Here is a 9297-nt window from a genome sequence, read left to right as displayed (position 1 = left end):
GGTTTTTGGGAGGGTGGTGATGAAAATACTTTGGAACTAGATTTAGGTGGTGGTTGCACATTTTGTATGTGATTGAAATTGCATGTGCAAAGACTATGACAGTGAGAGAAGCCTAGCATGGCTAACTCCATCTCATGCCTAGCCTCACAGGATTTGTGACTTCCCCAGTTGCGCTTATAGATAACATCACTATTATAGAACCTAAGATTGGTCTTTTGAGATGTTTTTCAGATTTTTATATTCTGGCAACTGACTGACCCCATCTAGACCTGTCACTCATGACTTAGTTGGTCCTATGGACCCACCCAGAGGCAGACTCAGCACATGGGGACTGTTTTCCACATCCCTATGATTTTATCCCCAACCAGTCAGCAGCACCCATTCCCTAGCCCCCGCCTGCCAAGTTATCCATAAAAATCCTAGCTTCTGAGTTCTCTGGAAGACTGATTTGAGTGATAACGTTAGTCCTTTTGCTCAGCTGTCTTGCATTAATTAATCTCTTTCTCTACTGCAATACCAGGGTCTCAGTGAATTGGTTTTGTCTGTGCAGCAGGCAGGAAGAAATCATTGGGTGATTACATGCTGAATACCCCTGAGTTGTACACTTTAAATTGTTGATTTTGCTATGTGATATAATCCAAATTTTTTAAAAGATAAAGAACCAAAAAGGGGACACCCCTACCCATCCTAAAAACATTAAAAGGAAAATAAGGGGATATTACCAAGAAACATACGGCTGTAAATTTGACAACTTAGACAAAGCAGACAAATTCCTTAAAAGACACAAACTGCAAAGCTCATTTAAGAAGAGATAACCTGAATTGTCCAATATCTGTAAAAGAAATTGGATTTTTTGTTGTTGAGGTGGAGGTCTCACTCTGTCTCCCAGGCTGGAGTGCAGAGGCTTACTGCAGTCTCAACCTCCCTGGGCTGATATGATCCTCCCACCTCAGCCTCCTGAGTAGCTGGGATTACAGGCATGTGCCATCATACCTGGCTAATTTTTGTATTTTTTGTAGAGATGGGCTTTCCCCATGTTGCCCAGGCTGATCTTGAATTACTGGGCTCAAGTGATCCACCTGCCTCAGCCTCCCAAAGTGCTTGTATTACAGGCATAAGTTACTGTGCCCAGCCAGAAATTGGATTTTTAGTTTTAAAAATTCTAACAAAATAGGGTTGGGCGCGGTGGCTCACGCCTGTAATCCCAGCACTTTGGGAGGCCAAAGTTGGCAGATCACGAGGTCAGGAGATCGAGACCATCCTGGCTAACATGGTGAAACTCCATTTCTACTAAAAATAGAAAAAATTAGGCGGGCGTGGTGGCAGGCGCCTGTAGTACCAGCTATTCGGGAGGCTGAGGCAGGAGAATGGCATGAACCCGGGAGGCGGAGCTTGCGGTGAGCAGAGATTGTGCCACTGCACTCCAGCCTGGGGGACAGAGCGAGAATCCATCACAAAAAACAAAAAAATTCTAACAAAATTAACTGCAGGGCTAGATAGCTTCACTGCTAAATTGGTTCAGATATTTGTTTATTTCCTTTTACTATTTTTTTTGCACCATAAAAAAAAAAAACAACAACCAGTCACATACTTCTTTTCCTCACATTCATATGGGTTTTAGAAAATTATTGCCTTTTCCCCTGCAGAAATAACCCACAGACAAAAAAAAAAAGTAGTACCACATTGCAAAATCTACAAATCCCAGAAATGAGTAGCTTGAAGACAACCCTCAGGGTCAGGGAGGAAAACAACTGTAGTGAGAGACCAAGCATATAGGACAGTAAGCTGAGGAAACCACTGTGTTCAACACCACTGACCTAGAACACACAGCAGGTACCCCCTCCCTCCTGGCACCCACTGCCGCCACCTGAAAGGTATAAGTTTTTTGTTTATGATCCGAAAAACACTTTTCTCAAAGAGTTGCTTCATTTGAGAAAAGGTGTAAAGAGAAGAGAAGAGGTGTAATGAGACGTGTTCTAAAGTATGAATAAGAATCGTGTCAGGCCGGGCACGGTGGCTCACGCCTGTAATCCCAGCACTTTGGGAGGCCGAGGCGGGCGGATCACCTGAGGTTGGGAGTTTGAAACCAGCCTGACCAACATGGAGAATCCTCGTCTCTACTAAAAATACAAAATTAGTGGGCTTGCTGGTGCATGCCTGTAGTCCCAGCTACTCGAGAGGCTGGGAGACTCGCTTGAACCTGGGAGGCGGAGGTTGTGGTGAGCCAAGATCGCACCATTGCACTCCAGCCTGGGCAACAAGAGCGAAACTCCGTCTCAAAATAAATAAATAAAGAAAGAAAGAATCATGCCAAACTCAAAGGTCAGTGAATAACCCATGATGAGAAAGAAACCCAGGAAAGCCAACACCTTGCTACTTTAACCAACTGCCTCCATTGGACCCAAGAAAGAATCTTAAAAACATGTCAGGGTTTAAATCAGTGCATATATCATGCCCCTACAAACCCTGCAGGGTTACCTTCCTGGCTACATGGTGATCAGCTTATGCCCTGAAGCAACAGAGACAGACAGTGAGACTGCCAAAGTTCAGAAAAGAAGGTGGAAATTGTGCTTCCTTCCAAATGAATTGGTTTCCCAACTGCCTTTTCTCCTTGTCCAGCAACTTCTTTCTCCTATGCTGCTGCAGGGTATTTATTGCCTTACGCTTTAAATGAAAAGGCAAACTTTGAGGTGCAAGGACTGGGCAGTCCTGAGAGGGCAGGGGGTCTGGATGCGCAGTAGTCAGCACATGCTGTGCTCCCATAATGGCTTGGCCCTCCTTTGGTGTTTTGAGAACCTACCCTGAGGTCAGCCTGAAGTTCATTTGCAAGCCTGGTGAGCACTCACTATCTCACTGGGGCAGTGTGACAGAGTGAGGTCTTCAGTATTGCACTGGGATGAAGTGTCCACGAGTCTTAGACACAAAAGTCACAGTTGCTCTTGGGGCTGGGCTGGTTCCTCCATCCCAGTTTTAGCAGGATGTGGCTGTGGCCACAGGGATCCTGCTGAACTCTTAAACTGTCCGGTGGGTGGGCAGCAGTGCCAGCACCGGGGAAGGGAATGTGCAGTAGGCATCCTGCAGGCCTGGGCTCAGTATCTGCAAATGACCTTCAATGAAGAGCCTGCTGCCTCGCTTGGCAAGAGGGAGGCTGGGGGTGGGCGTGGAGGGTGGGATCTCAGATTCCTTCTGTAGGAGCTGGTCCATGAAGCCAAAATTGGACCAGATCATGCTCCTCCTCTGCTTGATGTAATTGAAGGTCTCCTTCAGGCAGAGCTGTCTGGTCTTCATGGGGTAAGACTTGCAGCTGGTGGGTGAATGGGAGATTCCAGCCCCACAGTGGACCAGGACCTTGCCTCCTTTTCCCCTGACACAGTCAATGAAGTCTATTGCATATATATATATATATGCATATATATGTGTGTGTGTGTGTATATATATATATATATATATATATATGTATATACATTTTTTTTTTTTTTTGAGACGGAGTTTTACTCTTGTTCCCCAGGCTGGAGTGCAGTGCCGCGATTGCAGTCTCTGCCTCCCGGGTTCAAGTGATTCTCATGCCTCAGCCTCCCCAGCAGCTGGGATTACAGGCACTCACCACCACAGCTGGCTAATTTTTGTACTTTTGTAGAGATGAAGTTTCACTACTTGGCCAGGCTGGTGTCGAACTCTTGACCTCAAGTGATCAGCCCGGCTCGGACTCCCAAACTGCTGGGATTATAGGCATGAGCCATGGTGCCTGGCCTGTCTATTCTTGAAAGTGGGAGTTAGTGTCAGCCATATGGCTGTCTTCCATGGGGATCCATTTGTAGTGAAGATGGGTCCTTTGGGTCTTGGAGGTTGGCCTGGAGACCTGTGATGTGCAGGTTGGGGAGGAACTCTCCCTTGGATGCATGGTTGACCCTGCCAAAGTAGAGGGAGGGAAAATTTCAACTGGGCCACCCTGGTCATAAGCTGGCCCGTAGCTGATGTGCAGCACTGGTTTTCCAGACTGGCTGATGAGGGTCACTTCTTTCCTTCTTTTTTGAGACAATGTCTCACTCTGTTGCCCAGGCTGGAGTGCAGTGGCCCGATCATGGCTTCCTGCAGCCTTGAACCCCTGGGCTCAAGTGATGTCCCCATTTCAACCTCCCGAGTAGCTGGGCCCACCGGCACACTCTACCACACCTGGCTAAATTTTCTATTTTTTGTAGAGACGGGATCTCTCTATGTTGCCCGGGTTGGTTTCAAACTCCTGGGCTCAAGCTATGCTCCCTCCTCAGCCTCCCAAAGTGCTGGGATCACAGGCGTGAGCCAACGCGCTGGGCCGGCTCTCCTACTTCCTTTTTTTTTGAGACTGAGTCTGGCTGCCTCGCCCAGGCTGGAGCGCAATGGTGCAATCTCGGCTCACTCCAACCCGCGCCTCCAGGGTTGAAGCGATTCTTCTGCCTCAGCCTCCTGAGTAGCTGGGATTACAGGCACCCTCCACCACGCCCGGCTAATTTTTGTAGTTTTAGTAGAGACGGGGTTTCACCATGTTGGCCAGGCTGGTCTCGACCTCTGACCTCAGGTGATCCGCCCGCCTCGGCCTCTCAAAGTGCTGAGATTACAGGTCTGAGCCAATGTGCCAGGCCGGCTCTCCCACGGTCGATCTTGTGGAATAGTTTTACTTCCACGCAGCACTCGGGATATTCTGAGTAGAAGGTCCCCCTTTGAGGAAGGAGACCCGCGGGCCACGGGCAGGCTGGCAGGCCGGCGAACAGGAGTTGAGTATGGGGCTCGCAGCTTGGCCGGGTGGCGACTGCCCTAGCCTAGATCCATCGCGGCCGCGCCGCTGCCGCCCTCCTGCTGCAGCCCGGCGCTTTGCCCCGGGCCCGCCGTGGCGCCACCGAGTCGACGGTGACGTTGAGCGCGCCGCGCACTCTCGGGCGGCGAAGGGCAGGCAGGTCGGGCGGGCAGTGGAGCACGCCGCCTCCTCCTTGCCAGGCATCTAGCCAGCTGGCGCCCGTCGGGCACGTGACCTTCATTCCACCGCCCAGCGCCCCAGCGCCCCCGCCCCCCCGCCCCAACAGAAGCCCTGATTCACATATTTAGAGAAGAAATAATCTCAATCCTACACCAACTCTCCCAGAACATGAAAGAGGAGGGATACTTCCCAACTCATTTTAATTTATATTTGAATTACCCTGATACTAAAGCCAGTCTAAGACATTACAAGGTGGGTGGAGAGAGAACCTATAGAACAATATATCCTTTATTAACCAATATCCTTCATATCACAAAGTGAATTTAGCAATATATAAGAACCATAGGCCCCGCAGTGGCTCACACCTGTAGTCCCAACACTTTGGGAGGCCCCAGGTGGGAGGATTGCTTGAGCCTGGGATTTTGAGACCAATAATAAAGAGGATAATAATTCTTAATTTGTTCCTCCTGCTACAACAAAATATCATTGAAACTGAAACCGCCTTTGCAAAATTATGACTGAGACAGTGAAAGAGATCTAACTTAACTGACTCCATCTTGCTGCTAACCTCCAAGCTGTCCGTGTTCATTCCTGGACGCAGGCTGAACTAACTTTGGGAGAAACTTTTTTTTTTTTGAGACGGAGCGTCGCTCGCTCTGTCGCCCAGGCTGGAGTGCGGTGGTGCGATCTCGGCTCACTGCAAGCTCCGCCTCCCGAGTTCACGCCATTCTCCTGCCTCAGCCTCCCGAGGCAGGAGACTAGAGTAGCTAGGACTACAGGCGCCCGCCACCAAGCCCGGCTAATTTTTTGTATTTCTAGTAGAGACGGGATTTCACCATGGTCTGGATCTCCTGACCTCGTGATCCGCCCGCCTCGGCCTCCCAAAGTGCTGGGATTACAGGCGTGAGCCACCGCGCCTGGCCAGGAGAAACTTAAGTTTATAGTTTGTAGTTTAAACAAAGATGGTAACAGCCTTTTCCCAAAGCAGACCTCCTTCTTGCCTGGGAACTATATTGCCTTTGTAGGACTAACATTAGCCACAAGATTGGAAATTATGGTTTAAGGGTCATGCAGCTGGAGGTTATAAGATTCTGACCCTCCCTGAACTGCTCCTAAAATCAGTGCTTGATTTTGCAGACCCTGCATATGATGGATCAGCTGGCCCCACCCAGATCAATGAACTGGCTCATCTGATCTTGTGCCCCCGCCTCCCCAACCCAGTAACTGACTGCGTAAGAAGACGGCTTCTACTCCCTATGATTTCATCTCTGACCAATCAGCACTCCTGATTGGCTTCCCCTCTTCCACCAAGTTATCCTTAAAAATTCTGCTCCCTGAATGCTCAAATGCTCGGAGAGGCTGATTTGAGTAATAATAAAACTCTGGTCTCCCACACAGCCGGCTCTGAGTGAATTAGTCTTTCTCTATTGCAATTGCCCTGTCTTGACGAATCTGCTCTGTCTAGGCAGCGGGCAAGGTCAGGTCAACCCCTTGGGCGGTTACAAAACCGCCTTTGCAAAAATTATAACTGAGGAAATTATGGCAGTGAAAGAGATCAGATCTAACTGACTCCATCTTGCTTCTGACCTTCAAGCTGTCCTTGTTCATTCTTGGGTGGATGCCAAACTAACTTTGGGAAGGAATTCAGTTCATGATTTGACTCTGAAACAAAATTGGTAATAGCCCTTTCCCAAAAAGACACAGAGAAATTTAATATAGCAGGCTCCAACTTGCTTGTAAACTCACAAGCTAACTGCCCTTGCCAATTCCTGGGCAGGAATTCCTGGGAGGAATTTAGTTAATAATTTAACCTTAAAGCAAGGATGATAGCAGCCCCTTCCCAAATTACCCTCTCCTTGTTTGGGTACTGACATTGCCTTTGTAAAACCTATGAAAGGCCATAAGATTAGAATTATAGGTGGGTCCTGAATTCTGTGACGACCTATGCAGAGTTTAATAATAACTAGCCGTTGTTTTCTAACTTGCTTACTGCTCAGAATTCATACAGCTAGTGGTCACAAGATTTATAATTTCTCTAGTTGCCCCTATAGGTAACATCACTATTGTAAAACCTAACATTGGTATTTGTGATATTTTTCAGTCATTGCATTCTGGTGGAACAACTGATGCCGCCCAGACCTGTGACCCCCACCCAGGAACTGACAGAGGCACAGAGACAGTTTTGATAACCCTATGGTTTCATCCCTGACCAAACCAATCAGTATTTCCCATTCCCTAGCGCCCTGCCTGCCAAACTATCCTTAAAACCCTAGCCTCCACATTCTCTGGGAGGCAGATTTGAGAATTGTCTCATCTTCTCGCTTGGCTGGCCTTGCAATTAACCATGTTCTTTGCTGCAAAACCTGCTGTTCTCAGTGCATTGGCTTTTCTGGGCAGTGGGCAAGAAGAACCTCTTGGGCTGTTACAAAACCATATGATGATCTCAAAAAATGCACCCACAAGAAAGGCATTTGAAAAGAAAGTCTAGGCCAGGTGCAGTGGCTCATACCTGTAATCCCAGCACTTCGGGAGGCTGAGGTGGGTGGATCACGAGGTCAAGAGATCGAGACCATACTGGCCAACTTGGTGAAACCCCGTCTCTACTAAAAATACAAAAAAAAAAAAAAAAAAAAAGCCAGGTATGGTGGTGAGCACCTGTAATCCCAGCTACTCAGGATGCTGAGGCAGGAGAATCACTTGAACCCGGGAGGTGGAGGTTGCAGTGAGCCGAGATTGTGCCACTGCACTCCAGCCTGGTGACGGAGCGAGATTCCGTCTAAAAAAGAAAAAGAAAAGAAAAGGAAGTCTAACATCGTTCATGATAAAAGCTATCAGTATACTAGTAACAGAAGGGAATATCCTCAACCTGATAATTGATATCAGTAAAATACCTACATCTAATATCATATTTAATGGTAAGAGACTGAGTGCTTTTCCACTGAGAAAGAGAACAAGGTAAGGATATCTGTTCTTGTCACTCCTATTCAACATTGTAATGGAACATTACAATAAGATTATAAAAAAAGCATATAGATTGAAAAGGAAGAAATAAAACTATACTAACAGATTACATAATCATCTGTATAGAAAATCTCAAAGAATCTACAAAAATGTCCTACTATAAGTAATAAGCAACTTAGCAAGGTCACAGGATATGTGGTCAATATAAAAATCAATTTTAATTCTGTACACTAACAGTGAAAATTGGGGTAGGGAGTGGTGGCTGACGCCTGCAATCCCAGCACTTTGGGAGGCTGAGACAGGCGGATCATGAGGTCAGGAGATGGAGACCATCTTGGCTAACATGGTGAAACCCTGTCTCTACTAAAAATACAAAAAAATTAGCTGGGCGTGGTGGTGGGCGCCTGTAGTCCCAGCTACTAGGGAGGCTGAGGCAGGAGAATGGTGTGAACCTGGGAGGCAGAGTTTGCAGTGAGCTGAGGTCACGCCACTGCACTCCAGCCTGGGCGACAGAGTGAGACTGTCTCAAAAAAAAAAAAAAAAGAAAAGAAAAGAAAAAGAAAGTTGGAACTTGAAATGTGAAAAACCGTCTGGGTATGGTGGCTCATGCCTGTAGTCCTAGCACTTTGGGAGGCCGAGGTGGGTGGTTCATGAGGTTGGGAGTTCGAGACCAGCCTGGCCAACATGGTGAAACCTTGTCTCTACTAAACATACAAAAAAATTAGCTGGGTATGGTGGCGTGAGCCTGTAGTTCCAGCTACTCGGGAGGCTGAGGCAGGAGAATCACTTGAACCTGGGAGGTGGAAGTCACAGTGAGCAGAGATTGCAGTGAGCTGAGATCTGCCACTGCACTCCAGCCTGGGCAACAGAGCAAGCCTGGGCAACAGAGCAAGACTCTGTCTCAAAAAAAAAAAAAAAAGACAAAGAAATGTAAAAATCATTGTGGCCGGGCGCAGTGGCTCACGCCTGTAATCCCAATCCCAGCATTTTGGGAAGCCGAGGTGGGTGGATCACGAGGTCAGGAGATCGAGACCATCCTGGCTAACACAGTGAAACCCCATCTCTACTAAAAATACAAAAAATTAGCCGGACATGGTGGCGGGCGCCTGTAGTCCCAGCTATTCGGGAGGCTGAGGCAGGAGAATGGCGTGAACCCGGGAGGTGGAGTGTGCCACTGCACTCCAGCCTGGGCAACAGAGTGAGACTCTGTCTCAAAAACAAAAACAAAACCAAAAAACAAACAAACAAAAAAACCATTGTAATGTGAAGTACCATTGAAATGTAAAGTACCATTGCCAGTTGCAGTGGCTCATGCCTGTAATCCTGGCACTTTGGGAGGCTGAGGTGGGTGGATTGCTTGGCCCTAGGAGTTCAAGACCAGCCTG

General features: G+C 47.7%; 1 pseudogene; it reads right to left on the bottom strand.

Annotated features, from left to right (window-relative positions):
- Nucleotides 1–2970: 2970 nt before the first annotated feature.
- LOC115933962 (dual specificity protein phosphatase 5-like) lies at nucleotides 2971–5012 on the bottom strand (annotated as a pseudogene).
- Nucleotides 5013–9297: the final 4285 nt, after the last annotated feature.

The sequence above is a fragment of the Gorilla gorilla genome, chromosome 2 (genome assembly GCF_029281585.2).
Source record: "Gorilla gorilla gorilla isolate KB3781 chromosome 2, NHGRI_mGorGor1-v2.1_pri, whole genome shotgun sequence".
Lineage (NCBI taxonomy): Eukaryota > Metazoa > Chordata > Mammalia > Primates > Hominidae > Gorilla > Gorilla gorilla.
Note: the sequence above shows the minus strand (reverse complement) of the source record. Positions and strands in the feature narration are given on the sequence as shown.